The 17,600-nt window shown below is 34.3% G+C and overlaps 1 protein-coding gene across 2 annotated transcripts in view; it reads left to right on the plus strand.

Moving 5' to 3' along the window:
* Positions 1-13,617, plus strand: part of LOC138710967 (deubiquitinase DESI2) — a 57,428-nt gene extending 43,811 nt beyond the window's left edge. For both annotated transcript variants that reach the window (XM_069842206.1, XM_069842205.1), the window contains exon 7: positions 1-13,617. This exon is cut by the window's left edge and continues 22,570 nt beyond it. The gene's annotated coding sequence lies outside the window, so the exon portion shown is untranslated.
* The last annotated feature ends 3,983 nt before the right edge of the window (positions 13,618-17,600 follow it).

Consider the following 17,600-nt stretch of genomic DNA (forward strand, 5'->3'; position numbering starts at 1 on the left):
TAGCATCCCCATACACAAACAGCATGTCAGCCGTTTTGCCCACAGTGTATCTTGGAATGTCTTCTTATGTACAATGTGCAGGCAGAAACTTATTATAGTACATGTACAGTTAATCTCTCAGACACCTCTGAGTTGCTTGGTTGCTGTGAGAGCTCTGTGTCATTCTCGTGATTGTATATACTGTAACTCATGTCGATGCACCATCTCCTGGTGCGGTCTTTGCTCCTTTGTATCTCTGACACGGATGTAGTCAGAATGCGCGGGTTTATTTTGTTGCTAAACATTTGCAATGATCTGTAATATCTGGGAGTTTGTCACATTAATTTTGAATCATCCTGTGTATCATGTACCAATACTCGAATAATCTATAAGTAATGTAATCTTGAAAACAATAAATAAATAGAATTTCATGTTTACATGAAAATACAAATTTTCTTCTAACAAATGCGAAGATTTTATACGAATCAGTTTATATGGAATGTACCCACATCAAATACAAAAATTTCCGGAAAACTAGTATTAATGTATTTGAAAATTTTCAGACAAGATTAAAAAAATATATATTTATTTAAATTGCCTGTAATTGCCTTTATTACGAGAAAAATTGCGTCAAATGAAATTACAGACCTATATCTCTAGGAATGTGTGATTCAGAGCAGTACCAGTAACTGTTATGTTATATCTCAAATTGGAAGCTTTTTAAGACAAAAATTGTGAACCTTAAAAATCTAACACAAATTACTTTAGATTGAAGTTCAGTCATCTGCTTATGGGAAAGAGCATGAAGTGGCACATTTTCTGCAAGTTACATTTAATATACTTGTAATACCTACCACTACCAACATAACACAGTGAATAAGCATCATGACTCGTAATGTGAAGATCATTAGTACCATTGGATACATGCATTTATGGTTTCCATATGTCCGATAAAATATGGGAATGCTCCTTTTTTTTTTTCATTAATGTGCCCTGTTGTCCTGAAAGAGATCTTCTCGACATGTTTTTCTCTCATACTTAAAAATGAGTGTCAGAAAAAACAAAATTGGAAACATAACTGCTATTTTATTATAGATATCAGTCTCCATCACTATTGGTGACATTTCAGTTCACTACATTGACAATACTGAATGTGTACATTGTTCTTAAAACAGTTCATACTATGAAGCAAACTGCTTCAAATCAAACATTGTTGAATCTCACTTGTTTGATGAGATCATAATTGAGGCATTCAGAAGCAAAGTAATATAAGTGACATTTTTTTTAAAAAGCGAGATAAGTATATATTCTAAATCTTTAACGTCACTTCTGTTCAGAGAAAAAGTAATATAAGTGCAGTTCCAGTCATTGCTGCGCCATGTTTTGACTGAGAGGCAAACTAATACAAGTGCGTTGTTTGCATATTGTTGTTGCGTTTCTTCTGTGTATGACTAATTCATTTGCCATAATGGAGAGAGGTAATAAATTACATATTCGAAACATCTACGTGGAAGGCCTGCACACATTGAGCTGGACCAACTATACAGTGATCCAATAAGGATAACTTTTGCTAAGTGGAGCAACTTGCAATAGCTAAAGAAATTCATCCCACTCATACACCACTCTTTCTTTGATGACCTGAAGCATCAGGATGGGCCTATAATAAGGACTGTAGGACGTGGAAAAGTGCGTGGAAGAGGAAGTTGAAGGAATATTCGCGGTAGGAGCACTACAGATGTACTTCATGAGAGAAACATAGATGTTTCAGCAGAGACAGACATGACTTCATTAGATGAGGCTAGTGACGTAATGAACAGCGACTAAGGCTGAATTTCATCTAAAATTTGAAATTTTCTTAGCCCTCTTTTTTCGGAGTACCAAAAACCACAACTGTTGCCCTAGAAATTGAATATAATGTTCAACCAATAAGACACTATGAATTAAAAAAGGATCTAAAAATATATTTAAAATTGCAAGCCTCATCCAGATCTCAGATGTTCTTCAAACTGTCAGATAATATCCTATGTAATTCCTACAAAATAAATAAAGAAGAAATACCAGTCTATATCACAGACACACTCATTGCTAAAACTCCAGTTGTAAATGAAATTCCTCAATGAAAATGGATAATTCCAGAACATTGCCTACAAATTCCACGAAATCATTTCAAAAATGATCCTTCATACATTCTTAAGTTAAATGCCATGGAACTACTCTGCAGCTCATATAAGGATTACCTTCAAATTTATACAGATGAATCTCTAAACCCTGATGATGGAACATCAGGAGCAGGTTATTATATTCCAAAATATCAAGAAAATTACTTCATACCATGTTCAACCTCCTCCAATCTTGACACTGAATTGTTAGCTATTGATGCTGCTCTTTAGTGTGTTACTCAAATTTCTGAAAGATATATTTGAATACTTACCGACTCCAAGGGGGCTATATTTAATATAATTAAATATGTACCACACCTATACGCACATAGAATTATTCCAATTCAGAAACAACTAAGTGATCTAAAAAAACTCCAAAAGAAAATAAAATTTCAATGGATACCTAGTCATTGTGGTATACCTGGAAACAGGAAAGTCGATAACGTTGTGAAACAGGCAACATATTTGCAACCAAGACCTCTTCAAGTGATATCTCTATTCAATGCCTTTACTCCAGTAAAGTTTCATTTTATAAACTTATGGATCAACAATTGGCTCTCTTCTGACAAAGGAAAAATTTTACAGTCCGTTAAAAAGAAACCGAATGACCTGTAAATTTACAAAAATTTGCCCAGACATTTCAAACATTTTTAACAAGAGTCAGAACAGATCACATTGTCATATAATTGTACTTATATCGATTTCACCTTTCTGATACTCCTACTTGTATGTGGTGTAATAATCATGATGAAGATCTGGAACACATTCTTCTATACTGTCCATCCATAAACCACAAAAGAAGTCAATTAAAATCATCAGTATCAGTTGCAGAAGACACATCTCTGCAGTATATATTGACTACACCCTACCTTGGCTAGTAGCAACAGGCGCCTATAATGAACACCGATCAAAATACCGCTAATTTACTATGAAAAAGAAGAACTGAAAATACTACAGTGGACTATAGTTGACTTTATGTTGTCTGCAAACAACTGGACACATTAAGAAGATTGATTGATTGATTCTTTCGGTTATACAGACATGTTTTGTTATAACATGATAATAAGAAAGCTCAAATGCTGTTAAGACAGAAATGTTTCAATGTTGTAAGTAATGTCCTTGTTCTTGTTTTAAATAATATAAAAATACCGAAAACCCTTGCACTTATATTACTTTTCCACAAAAATATTTTCGTGGCAAAATAATACAAGTGACTTTAGGACCCTATTTTACCTAAACAGTTTTAGAATAGATAATTTCTATTTAGAAGTTAAAAAATATAAGTACCAACATATACAACTGTAAATTTTATAGCAACATAGCCCTGTAACAGATTTTTTAATTTCCGTTTCAACTTCAAAGTCACTTATCTCAAAACTTACTAAATGTCACTTGTACCACTTTGCTTCCGAGTGCCTCAATTGTGGAAAATGTTCTTTCTTAAATCATAACATTTAGTTGAAGTCTGGATGGATCTATTCAAAAGTGTTGATGAAATTTCCAAATTTAAGAAGTTCATTAAACTCATATGTATCCCTGATACAAATTCAAATTTTAAAAATTGTTCTCCTGCATGAACTCACTGTGGACTGATGAGAGATATGTAAAAACAGTAAAATCGATTCTTATTGTGAAATAATTTTTCATTGAGGATGATTGTGTTGCATTTCATTGCTTAATGCTTCGAAACAACCAATTATTGTTATAAGAAATACTTCTTTAGAAAAGTTTTGTACGTTTGTCTCTGATATATAACAGTGTATTCTCAGGTGAACCAATTTTGTAAGAAGTACAGTTTCAATTCATTTTGTTCAATTTATTCTTTAAGTACCGGTACCATAAAAAAGGATGAACAGAGAATCAGGGGTAAATAGGGACGAATTTTCACTATTTCTTATTTATTTGTGTCCTAGATAGAATATAATAATAAGAGTTTTTATGTTTTTATTCATAATGAGTGATCAAATAAACATCTTATTATTATATTTATTCTTTGACACAAAGAAATAAAAAATAGTAAAAATTCGTCCCTATTCACCCCGTTTTACAGTACTTTTTCAGTAATAGTATTTAATTTGGTTTAATAGTATTGTTTTATTCCGTTTAAAGACAATATGGATAAGCACAATGGAAAGTATACACCAAAGCTTAATTTTTAAAATCAGTGTTGAGTGTCCCGTATTTTTTTCTGGTGTTTCTGGGAACTCTATATATGTTTTACATAACAGTAATTTATCGGAATATAATATTTACATTCTTCTTCTATGTTAAAGGGATATAGAAAGATAGACGATAACTTAATGACTTATCTGAGAAATAATTTGTCATGTCATAATTAACAATCCTTGTACTTATGTCTGGTATGCACGTTTTATAATTACAAAATATTCGACACAAAATTTCATACCAGAACAGTGATCACAAAGTGTCGTCCTATCATCTTTTACACAATTTCTTGTTAGCATTTAAGATAAAATTTACAGTTTAAAGACTAACTTGAAGTATTCTTGAATTTAAAAAAAATGTTTCCAATTAACCCTACAAAATATGATGTAATGTGGAATTTGTATGTATTATTGATTTGAAAAAGTCATTGAGAGGAAGGATTAAATAAATATACGTTTAATGTAAGTTTCGTTGAAAATTTAAATTTAAGGCTAAATCTTGTAACCTAACAGTGGAATATTGCCACAGTGCCACATCAGTGTTAATCTTAAACAGCTCTTAAGAGAGAATGTGAATTAGAACATAAAAATACCTAAATTAATTAATTTTTGTATCACACATGCAAATGCAATATTTGTTTTATAAGGGCCCGTTCACATGGTATGGAAATTTCTCGAAACATGCATTTATTTGAATCGATTTTGCGTGAACACAGTGTACATGCAGTTCGAATTTTTCCTGTGCATAACGTAAATTACATTATGCACAGGAAAAAATTGAACCCTGTGTACATTGCTGTCCGCATGAAATCGTTTTGAATAAATGCCTATTTCGAGAAATTCCCGCACCGTGTGAATGGACCCTTAGATTGAAAAGTCCATAGTGACACTTGTGGGGGACAAGGTTTCAGTTGGGGTTTTTCTCGGAGTTTTCCCGTTTCCTCATATTAGGCATTTGCATCATTCCATCAACATTTCTCTATTCTGTCATTATAGCATTGCCGAACACCAGCTGATGATGCACAAAGGAGGGTAGTCTAGTGATGAGTCGGGTTGCCTGCTCGAAACCTGGATATGCAGTGAATCTTAGTGTGGTCAGCTGGTGTGGGTTTGGGAATTTGCCTAGCTTGAGCGTTAACGCAAGAGATCTTGAAAAGTCGTAGTGTCACCACCACGAAATTCAATTCAATATCTTCATTATAATTCTCGCACACAGGCCATTCTGTACACTGCCTTCTTTTCTTCCCCATAGCATACCGTAAACTGTAATCAATCACTAATCCACTCCAGAACTTTAAGTAGCTATATCTCATAAATAAGAGTACATATAAGAAATATATATTGTTACAAATAATATCTTCTTCTTCTGCTGACTTTTCGGTTTAGACACTTTAGTCTGTTTCTGTTCACTGTTGTAACCATCTTGTTTGTGGTCTTCCCTGATCTTTTCGTCCTATTGGTCTGTACGATAGAGCTGCATTTAGATGACGGGAACTTTGCATTCTGCCAACATGTTGTTTCCATTTGTCTTTGTAAAAAAATATAATAACAGAAATAGTAGAGTACAAATAATATCTGTTTATGTAATGTAATGGGACAGCTTGTTCCCTCTATTTTATGAAGTATACAGCGAAACCTCTCATTTACGGACATCGAAGGGACGTAACAATTTATCCGCATCTGGGAGGTGTCCTTTATTGGGAGGGAGGCTCCCCAATCTAACAGTAAATTTATAATATACATTATGTACCCCTTCACGCTTTAAATGAAATGTATTACTGCAGTTTAATTCTAAATATAGTATACTGTACTATAGTAAATTCTTTACAACTTTGAAATACAGTAGATAAGACCGGAAAAGGAAAATACAGAACTGTGCCATGCAATTTTATTCTAGGTCTACAGTTATGCAGTGCTGTAATTTACAGTTTTCACTTAACATTTACGTTCAAGTGCCATGTCTCTCGAAACAGAACAACTGATTGAAGTGAAGAGAATAATCCTACTAACCCTATCATGTATTGAATACAATTTCACGATTGTGGAAACCTTGGATCCATCAGACAGGTTAAATAATTTAATGACTTTGTTTATCCACCCGCTTCCAGCTAACAAGGGGTAGCCGGTTGTGATAGTGGTAGCGTACGAGACTCTTATTGTCTTCTTTCATGTTAAGGAATTTCTGTACTAAATTTTCCATTTTTGTAACACATTAGGTCTTCAAGTCCAAGTTCTGTCCGCAGTCAGGAGGTAAAGCAAGCTTTAGGACTGTGAAACAGCTGTCAGTGTCCGTGTCTGATTGTGTCCGTAAACGAGAGTTAAATTTATCATTATTTCTATATTATTTCAGTTAGGATATAAAAGTCTGTCCGTATATGAGGAGTGTCCGTATCTTGGGGGTGTCTGTAAGGAGAGGTTTCACTGTACTGGTATTGGACAAGGAGCAAACATTGCTAGAGAAAACCAGCCTGTGGGGAAAGTTCTTCCATTTTGTGACCTAATAATATGTTGTAATAGAATTATTGAAACTAATACATAAAGTTCTTACTGACTTTACTTTTACAGGATTTCCTCTTTCCAGTGGTCACCTTATGTTCTTGTTCCAATTCTCCATGATATTATATCTTGCCACTGTCCCTCTTCCAATTCTCTCCTCTGCATGGCCTTGTTGACTCCATCCATCCAAGTAAGGCGGGCCCTGCCACACTTCATTCGACCAGGATCAGTCCAGTTAACAACATTCACGGGCAGTCTCTCTTCTGTCATTCTTCGCACATGTCCGCACAATTTCAGAGTTTTTATTTCCAATCTATTGACAACGATTTCTTCTGCATCCATTTCTAGTCGAATATATTCATGCCTTATGTGTTGCATCCTTGATATTCTCATACCTCTTCTCAGTCGATCCATTTCTGTCGCAAGTAGTTTTTTCCGTAATTTTTCATTCATTGTCCAACTTTCACCTCCATAAGTTAGAATATTCTCTATCTGGGTGTTCATTTCAAAGTGTGTCATGACATCACTGTTGTGAGTCAGTGATTTGAAGCGAATTTCAGCCTTTATGTCAGAGAAGTTGCCTGTTATTCAAGGCGTTCAATCTGAACTTGAGAACGTGTATGGTATAACTTGAACATCGTAGCAACAGATGGCGGTCTGTAAAGTCTGTGTGCTACCATAACCTCTTTCGAACTGTGTTTTGCACGGGCAAGTCGTACGCAGGGTATTTGTTATCATCGGTTGCTTATGGCAACATTCTACAACAAAAATAAAATGCTTCGTGTCCAAGTTAATGTCAACAAATACGTAAATAATCGTCTTAACCCTCTCGCCATATCCCGACAGTAAGAAAAAAACTCACCTCAGTACGTGTTTCCAAACAATTCACATTCCTGCCACTACTACTGGCGTTACCGTACGTATCGGTACGTACTCTTCAGAATGAACGCCGTACTTGCTAGGCAACGTCTCTGGCACATAGGTAATACACCTCTGCGGAAGTGTAGGAAGATTGAATTCTCTAGGCTCATCGACTAGCCATATGATGGCATACAGCAAGCCATGACACACTTTGAACTGAACACGCAGTACTATAGTTTTTACTATAGGCTATTCAATTTTGTTTTTTAGTTAAATCTCTATGCCATAAAAACCCCTTCAATGTTTTAATTGCTTTACTTACTTGATTGATCCTATTGTGTATGTCCTTTTCACTTGTGCTAGATTGGTCAATAACAGATCCAAGATGTTCCACTCGTCTAATTGTCTTGTCATTTATATGAAGGTCTTCCCCTTCTCCTCCCACTACCATATATTCAGTCTTATCATAATTTATATTCAAGCCTCCTTCCTCCAATGTATCAGCAAGTTTGCGAGTCATAAATTCAACATCCTCCCTATCTTGTCCTATTATATGAGTTGATCATCAGCAAATAATAGGCTATGAATATATTTATCATTTATTTCTATTCCCATTCTATAGCATGCAGGATATCATCCAAAAATATTTTCTCAGGACATCATCCAAAAATATTTTGAACAGTGTTGGTGACATTACACATCCCTGCCTTAAACCTTTCGTTATGCGAAATTCTTTGGATATTATACTACCCATTACATGAAGTAAAATAAGAAAATATTGAGAATGTTGAAGTCTTCTTGTCTGTACAGAATTGGCGATCTCTACAGCTAGCATTGCTAAAGAACAACTATCACTACAGCTATTACTGCTACCACTACTAGTACTACCGGTACTGGTAGTATACAAATTTCATGAGAGGATCCCTACGAGGGGAGTATGATCCTTGCAGGGTGACACAGTGCCTCTGAAGGAGCAGGTGATTAGGGTGATATAATTGGACGGCTGGGACAAACAAGGCTCAGTAATTGGCTGGCTGGTTTCGTGGGATGAGGGAGTGTATGAATGGGGGGGGGGGAACTCTAATTTCTTCCTCGAATCTTCTCGTGAAATGCGAACTTTACTGCTGCTGCTGCTGCTACTACTGTTAAAATAATACTGCTGCTACTACGACGAATATTATTGCTGCTTGTAGTACAACCCTTATCGCTACCAACACCAATGACCACCACCACCACTATAGTTGTTATTACCTTTTGTACTGCTCTTCTAAAGTTAAGAGAGTCTATGTACAATCCATGTAATCAACATTGTGGCTTAAAAGCTACAAGAAGTTAAATTGGAAATTTATTTTATAATTACGAAACAATTAGCGTTAAGATGGCAGAGTTAAATTGGAGAGTGTGATCGCAAAACTCTCTCAGTCCATTTGGCCATTTTTATAATATATACATAATATAGTCGACCTGCTTGGCGAGTTGGTATAGCACTGGCTTTCTATGTCCAAGGTTGCGTGTTCGATCCCAGGCCAGGTCGATGGCATTTAAGTGTGCTTAAATGCGACAGGCTCATGTCAGTAGATTTACTGGCATGTAAAAGAACTCCTGTGGGACAAAATTCTGGCACATGCTGTGACGCTGATATAACCTCTGCAGTTGCGAGTGTCGTTAAATAAAACATAATATATAGAGTGATTCACGAGGATTTACCTTCCCTTACGGAGCTTATTTCTGAAGACATTCTGAGCAAAAAAATGTCATATAAACATTTGTCCTAATCTCAATATTTTCAGAGTTTTGAAATTATTTGTAAAATACCATTATTCTTGAGTTTTAAGGATAAAAGAATATTACAGATAAAGAATGAACTATTTAGAAGCATCATTTCTTTAATTAGCTAGTACTTTGAAGCTAAAAATGTTTGGTGAATTCCATTGTTGCTTCGTACAGAATTTTTTTTCGATTTTTAACTACAAAATTACACTTTCTCACGCATTTATCACATAATTGTCACAAATCACGCCACTCTTGTAAATTCTTCTTCCATTAACAAAACTCATGTACTTCAGGATGCATAATTAAACTGTTCCTAAAGTCGTATGCTTTGTAACAATTTTTGTGATAAGTGCGTAAAAATGATGTCATTTTTAGTTAAAAATTGAAAAACAAAATCTGTACAAAGCAACTGACAACACTTTCTAGCTTCAGAACACTAGCCAATTAAACAGATGATATTTCTGATTAGTTCATTCTCTATGTGTAATATTCTTTTACCCTTAAAACTAAAGAAAAATGGTATTTTACAAACAACTTGAAATGAGTGTAACTCTGAAAATATTGAGATTAGGACAAATGTTTATATGATATTTTTTGCGCAGAATGTCTTTGAAAATAAACTCCGTAAGTGGCGGTAAATCCTCGTGAATCACTCTGTATACGGTTATGTTTGAGACTTCTATCATTATATTTTAAGCTTGTTTTCTTCCAAACTAACGCCAATCCTTGTCTAAAAGTTTGTGTTATTGTGCATGTCACTTGAAAACTCGCTCAGTTCGTAGACCAGTGGATAAAAAAATAGCTCAGTTCTTTCATAAAAATGGACTTAACGCGTTTAGGGATCACACTCTTCAATTGAAGACTTTAAATAAAAAAGGCTCTAAGTGCCATAATCATGAATTTGAGGAAAATGAGTTTTAAGTGTACTAGGTAATTAATGGTCATAATTTCAGTATTAATGTGTTTTAATTGAAAGATAAGCATAGTATGGAGCTAGTATCTAAAGGAACTTACAAAAGTAATATTGTAATAGTACGAAAAACATACAGTACTGAAAGTGGAAATTTAATGAAAGGCTCTAAGTTCCATACTTCAGAATCAGCAAAAAGATAGTGAAGAGGGCAAACGAATGAAACAAAAATAGTTTTTTGTTCATAAAATAAAAGTTTATTCAGTAATTCTTTTGTAAAACTGTTTGTGGTCATCATTTGTCAGGTACTGTATCATTTCAGTCAAATTCTTTTTCTTCTCGGTTAATACCTGGATTTTCTTCTGAGTTAACGCAAATATTTCAGAAAATGTTCCTCTGCAAACTTGCACTAAGTCACCTTGCCCATCTGGAACAGTATAATGAATCGTTGTTTGTCTCCTGCTCTGTGAAGGGTCATCGTAGGTTCCATGACGTCTTCTTTTAACATGTGATACTTGCATCAGCCCCATCAAGTAACTCCCTCGCTTTTCAATATCTTCCAGGTCATAAAACCTTCAAACAGCCCGACCTTGTGTTCATAGCTGAGGTTCTCGCATTTATACTTGCATGCACACCGACTCTGAAAGCAAGCTGGAGAACCCTGTGCACTATACCTCACTAGGTCTACCAGTTTTTTTCTGTTGTCACACCAACATAATTTAGTTAGACCTTATTGTTGCTTTCATGCAAACAGAACAAGAATAATCAGTCTGTCCAGGTATGGTGTAGGTTAGCGATTAGTAATGAGACTTACCTCCTGTGCTGGACGAGCTTTTACAGGAACATTTTTATTTTTTGAACTTAGGCCTATGTACTCATTTCCTCCATTTTTCAGCTTTTTTTTTTTTTCATTGCAGCGCAGTACCTTCTCCTTTAATTCGTCATTTCTTTCCTCTCAAACTCTTACAAATATCTGCCGCCTCCGTCATTTAATCTAACTATGAGGAGGAACTCGCAGGGTTGAGAAAAACCCGGGTATTTAAAAAAAGACCCAACCCAGTGGGTTTTTATGGGTTTTTTTGGGGTTTTATTGGGTTTTTCTCTAATGGGTATTAAATAGTTCAATTTCGTGACTAAGTGATTCAGAACACCAACATATTCTAAGAACTACTTCATGAGCAAAAACTGGTTAAATTAAATAAGCAAAGATTGGTAAATTATTATTAAATATTCTTAAGTTGGCAGCCTGCCCTTCCACTATCTTGCTAATATGTTAGATCCAAGATTCAGAGGGGCAAGAATAACTGCAGATCAAGAGGAAAGTGCAGAAAATTGGCTCACAGAGATTCATCCAGAGTGGGTGACAAGTGTTATGTCTTTTAGGATTGCTGATTCTGATTATTTTCCTGCTACTATGTTTTCTGACGCAGTTGTACAACAGTTCAGTCCAAAAAATGGTGGAAAATAATGGAATTGAAAACAACAAAAAAGGGGAACTTGCCAACAGGATTTATCAGCTTTGTGAAAAGTTTAATTTCTTGCCCTGCCAGCACTGCATCCATTGAGAGAATCTTCTCCACCTATGGGCATGTTTGGTCAAAGTTAAGAAATAAGTTAGGAGAGGAAAAAGCTGAGAAATTAGTGAAGATCTACAGATTTCTGCATGTTAAGAAGGACTGAATTGTGATGTAGTTAATATTAATACCATTCTACAATAAAACACCGTGTTGATGAAAGTAATTTTTTCTTTATAATGAAACATTACCTAATTAATAACTTCTGCTGACAAATTGTTATAGTAAATAAATATGATGCACCTTTTTGTAATATTTTGTATGTTGATTAAATTACGAGAAATAAATATATGGGTTTTTTTTGGGTTTTGTGTCGGGTTTTATTGAAGGTTTTTTTTTTAAAAAAACCCATATGGTTTTTTTTGGGTCGGGTTAAATTACAACAACCCTGGGAGGAAGTGAGCGGAACATAGAGCCTTTCATATGTTAACAGCAGTGGCAGTTAAACCGCATGCTATCTTTCGATTGCATTTGGTACTACATTTTCATTCGTAGCAGTTCGAGCCTTTTATACATTATTGGGCTTGGCATATAGATCCCATTTTGCACACAATTTCAAAATTCCTTGTTATGGCATTAGAGCCTTTTTTATTTCAAGTCTTCAATTGTAATTGAATTGAATGACACTGTGCCACTGTCAATGTTGGGTTTGATCCCCGAAAGATGCTGTAAGATATGATGGACACATTGTCAGTGGGACAGTATGCATCTCAATATTGACGTTCTTTCTGCCTGTGTCATTCTAGAGTTTCTGTATTGTCTTCATTATATTTTCATTGACATAGCACCATTAATTGAAAAGTTGCAAAGTAAGTACAAAGATAAATAAAACATGCTTCTACCAATAGGGAACTTACTAAAGACTTGTGTCTGAAGAATCCCTGAAAAAATTTAAAAATACAAGAAGCAAAGTTACCAGTAATTTCACATATATAAGCACAATTAAAACGTGAGATCTGTATAAAGAACTTTGTAAATTTAAGTCGTGACAATTTGTTTTGTATTTTATTAAAATTAAAATCCTTAAAACTGCTCTGATCTTTCTTCTATTGTAGCTGAATTTTTATATTTGGTCAGTGAAAGTCAAGTCTTTCAAAACTGTAACTTTGAAGTGAATGTGTGACACGTCTATAAATGGGTATAATAGGTACCTGTCAATAAAATATTTTTCTTTTATTCATCATTCAAGTTTGAAGTGCCGTATATGCAAGGTTCTACTTCACATGTTTTTTTTTTTTTTTACAAATGGTGCATATATCACTATAAAGGTTCTGAAATTTGGAACGATAGTTCCATTAACAAAACTCATGTACTTCCATTGAACCACAGCATTTTTCATTATGTGAATATACTACTCCACTTACATAAAATAAGACAGTTACAGGTTCACTTAAATTGGAAATTGATTTTATATTTATGTTTTACCATAGCTGAAGTTAATAATTTTCATTTAATTTAGAGTCTGGTACAATATAAATTTATTTAACTGTCAAGAAAAATAAACGTTACAGATTAAAGGACTGAAAGCTCTATCTATGCTAAGAGCTGACTTGAATATGGCTGTGATAGTCCATGTAGCTCTTATTGTTGATGTCATTATGTGTGGTGATGTTCCTATCAGTGTTTTGTTCATTCCTGTTAGAAAAGTAATAATTGTATTGTATAATGCTGCTGTAAACAGTTACAAATAAAAACATCGCTATTTATGATACTGACATCCATTGGCAAGTGAGCCTGTAATTGAACTTTTTTGTTACTTTGTTTTCTTTAATTTGGCATTTAATGAATGAACACACGTATTGGAAACATAGAGAGATCATAAATGAAATTACTAGTGGGTAAATATACAATGTGAAAAGTACTACTTGGTAGATATATGCATCACAAATCTGAGTTGAGTAGAACGTGATTATCTACCACAAGTGTATGTCAGATATTAGTATGGAAGATCAGTTATAAAATTCCGCTCCGTAACTCTTTTGTCAGTACTTGAACTGATTATTGCTATATACAGGTTTTAACTTCATCATGCATAGGAAAAAAAGTTCTATTATTATAATATTTATTAACTTGGATGATTAAGTTTAAAATGCTGTGTGTCTTGTTAATATTGAATGAATGACATTTTTGCAGAACTTAAGAAATATTACATAAAGAAATCAACTCTTATACAGACCATTTGAGGTACAAATGTAATAATTTCCCAAACTTAATTTCAGTAGGAACCTGAAATTATGAATATCATACAAATGTTTGTGCAGTTATGCATTGTTGTAAAAGTTGTATTAATATAACTTTTATTTGTGACTTGCTGTATTCTTCTTGCTCCTAACTATCATCATCATCATCATCATCATCATCATCATCATCATCATCATCATCATCATCATCAAAGATCTCCTCTGTTCCCCTCAATCTTAAGATATAGACCCATCTTCATGTCAGTATTACCTCTTGATTTCATTGTTTATATTTGTATACTTGAATTGGAAAGTAGGCTAATCAATTCTATACATTCAATCACATCGTGTATTAATTTATTTCGATATGATTTGAAGTACCAGTAATTTGTTGTTTGATGTAGCATTTTGCGAACAACACACTGGACTAATTTTGATAAACCTAATACCGGTAGGCCTAGTATTCTTCAAGGAATCAAGTATGGCAATGCTAAAGTGCAACAAGAATAATAATTAACATGTAATTACAATATATTTCATTAGAGATCAAATTAGTCTACTGTATCACTTTTTAAATAACTTAATTCTTTGAATACGTAGAATATCTCATAATTAGAAGCTTTAGTTTATAATATATTACACATAGCAAGTTTGATATAGGTACTGTATAGATGGCTTTTATGGACAGTTTCTGATTGGAGATACGACGACGATGCTCTAGATGTTCTTCGTACCTTAATGATTGGTGATATCGAGTATAATCAGTAATCTGCTATGCAAAACATAGTCCATATTTAACAGTTTTTCATTAAAAACTTCCGCATTTTCCTTGAATTGAAGTTGAATGAATTCTGAAATTTATCTAACGACATTTTGTTATTTTATCTGCGCAGTTTCATGGACATTTCAATGGACTTATGTTACCAGAGTGCGAATTAACGGAGGGGGATGGGGGATTTCTCTGCCAAGGATAACTTCTATCACCCCCCTCACAAAATATAATTGTTCCAATACGGGTATACTTCATAAAGTATAAAGTAAGCAAAGAAAATAATATTGATGTGTTGTCATCACTGGCAAGCTGACAACAATCAATAACTTAGGAATTACACATCTTATCTTAAACCTGCTCATGGATATAATTATTATTATAATCAAGATGCAAGACAAGCAACTCAATGCAACCAAGCGTTCAGATGTATCGAATGAGGATAATAATAATTTTATGTATGGTAGGTATTAGTGTCATGCATTACAAGCGCTATGTCCAGTTCAAGTTTGTCGAATATGATGAAGTTCGATATTCGCCAAAGTTCGCTCTGCAGAAGAAGGCATGTCATGTTTGTTTCACCTTTATAAAAATATTCGCTATCCTTTCTTCATATTTTAACTGCTTAAGGATTTTAGCACAGATCTTGCAATTAGTTTTTCATGTGAAATAAAACGAAGTTTGTAATGTCTTTGTTGCCTCTCTCATGTTCGAACATTGCAGGACATTAGTAGGTATTCTCTATCTAGGATTCTATCCCCCTCTCTATCCCCTTAATTCGCACCCTGTATGTTATCAATTTGTATGCTCAAATAGACTAGCTGTGGAAAATTCATGTGACCGGAAGGATGTAGACTACAGTATAATTAACATACATAGTTTTAATTAACTTTTACAGTTAAATAATCTAAACTACATTATAACCCAATCTCAGTTAATATCACTCAATAAAATAATTGTATTCCAATGGATACCATCCCATTGTGGAATCCTGGGAAACGAGAATGCGGATGCTTTAGCAAAGAAGGGCAGCACTGCTACTTACAACCTGTTACTAAATCTACGTATTACTCTGTGAAAAGATTTATTAAATCTACATACTTAGACTTCAACAAACAAAATTTGATAACACAATCTCAAGGGAAAAAATGGAACTCTCTGCATCAAAATCCACAGTTAATTCCCGATTTGCCACGAAAATCGTCTGTAGCTGCATTTAGATTGGCAACAGGCCATGATTGTTTGGCCAAACACCTGCATAGAATTGGAATATATCAGTCCCCTAACTGCCTATTGTGCAACTCAAACCAAGAAATGGATTCGGAACACCTCAAAATCTATGCTTCAGTGGCCATGATAATATCTTTGAAAAATATTGGAGTGCAAGAGGTCAAATGACTTTATTGTCAAACGCCTGGCATTAGAAAAGAACAACAACAACATAACCCAAACAATATTGAAAACAGCTTTCATTTTTACATCTCTTTGTCATGATAAAATTTTTGTGCACCACAATATTGTATATTCTTTTTTAATCCTCATACGTAGCAAATAACATATTGTTTATTTTCTCACTATACAGTGTAAGCTAAATTTAGGTTTTACCTACTCTTCCTATTATCAGTTATGCAGAGTGGAAGAAAACGAGTTAGTTCAGATCATTACAAGCAAATTTTTTCCATTGATGTTTTTGATACGGTCAATAATCTACTGATGGTTGATTGGTTCTAATGAGCTGCTTGTAACAATGAAGTCATTAGCAGTCTCTCTTACCTGTAGGGCCTACTTGGAAGTGATGTTGCTTTCTTCATGCACTGCATCATGGAGACTTCGCTGCTGCTTAGAACGCAAGTTGTTAAAGTGTAGCCTAGATGTTTAGCCGATGTAAATACTGTGGAAGGCAGTCATGACCTGTTGTCAGTCTGAAGAGTGCAGTGGCAGTTTTCCATGGATCGTCAAGAATCCGCAATTTGTTTCTATTAAGAACTTCGCACTTTTTAGTTTCTAACAGCTCCTTAATCATTTTTTTTTATATAGAGTTTTGTGACTGAAGAATATGAATACATGACATGAATACATCTTCAAAACCAGACCGACATATGGGATACTAGGATAGAAACAGCAATGTAACTTTCGCATGGTGATCCATTTGAGCACTTAAAACTTCGTGACTAAAAGGAGAAGAATGAAGCATACGTTTTGGAAAAAATGCATTTTTTGGGACTATGTTTTTTTTTTTTTTTTTTTTTAACCTTTAACTATATTATGGCATTTTAGGAAAACATTTTGAGCCCAAATTTTTGACAAACAGAAATACCAAGATAAAATAATGCTCGCTCAGATAGTGAATCGTTCCTTGTCATATTTATAGTCACTTCTTTCCTTTTTCCTTATTTCTTTCGCCTTGTGACAGAGAAAACAAATGTGTGCCTTTTTTAGTTCTCTGCAAACAATTCGGAACACAACAGCATATTTTTTTCACACTTGTATCATCATCATCATCATCATCATCATCATCATCGGGGCAGTGTAACTCCGCCTTCCAGGTGCCCCAACCTCAGAAGTGGGTTACAAATAAGCCATTGTCAGGAGAGACCAGATATGTGAAAATGACAACCTGGTGGTATCGGATAAAAAAAAAATTTCGAATTATCACGTCGCCAGGAAAGCTTCAGTAGTTATTTAAAATTACATTCATTCGCTGTATGCTGCAAAATGCGCGCTGAAATTGTCG

Source organism: Periplaneta americana, chromosome 12, assembly GCF_040183065.1.
Source record: "Periplaneta americana isolate PAMFEO1 chromosome 12, P.americana_PAMFEO1_priV1, whole genome shotgun sequence".
Lineage (NCBI taxonomy): Eukaryota > Metazoa > Arthropoda > Insecta > Blattodea > Blattidae > Periplaneta > Periplaneta americana.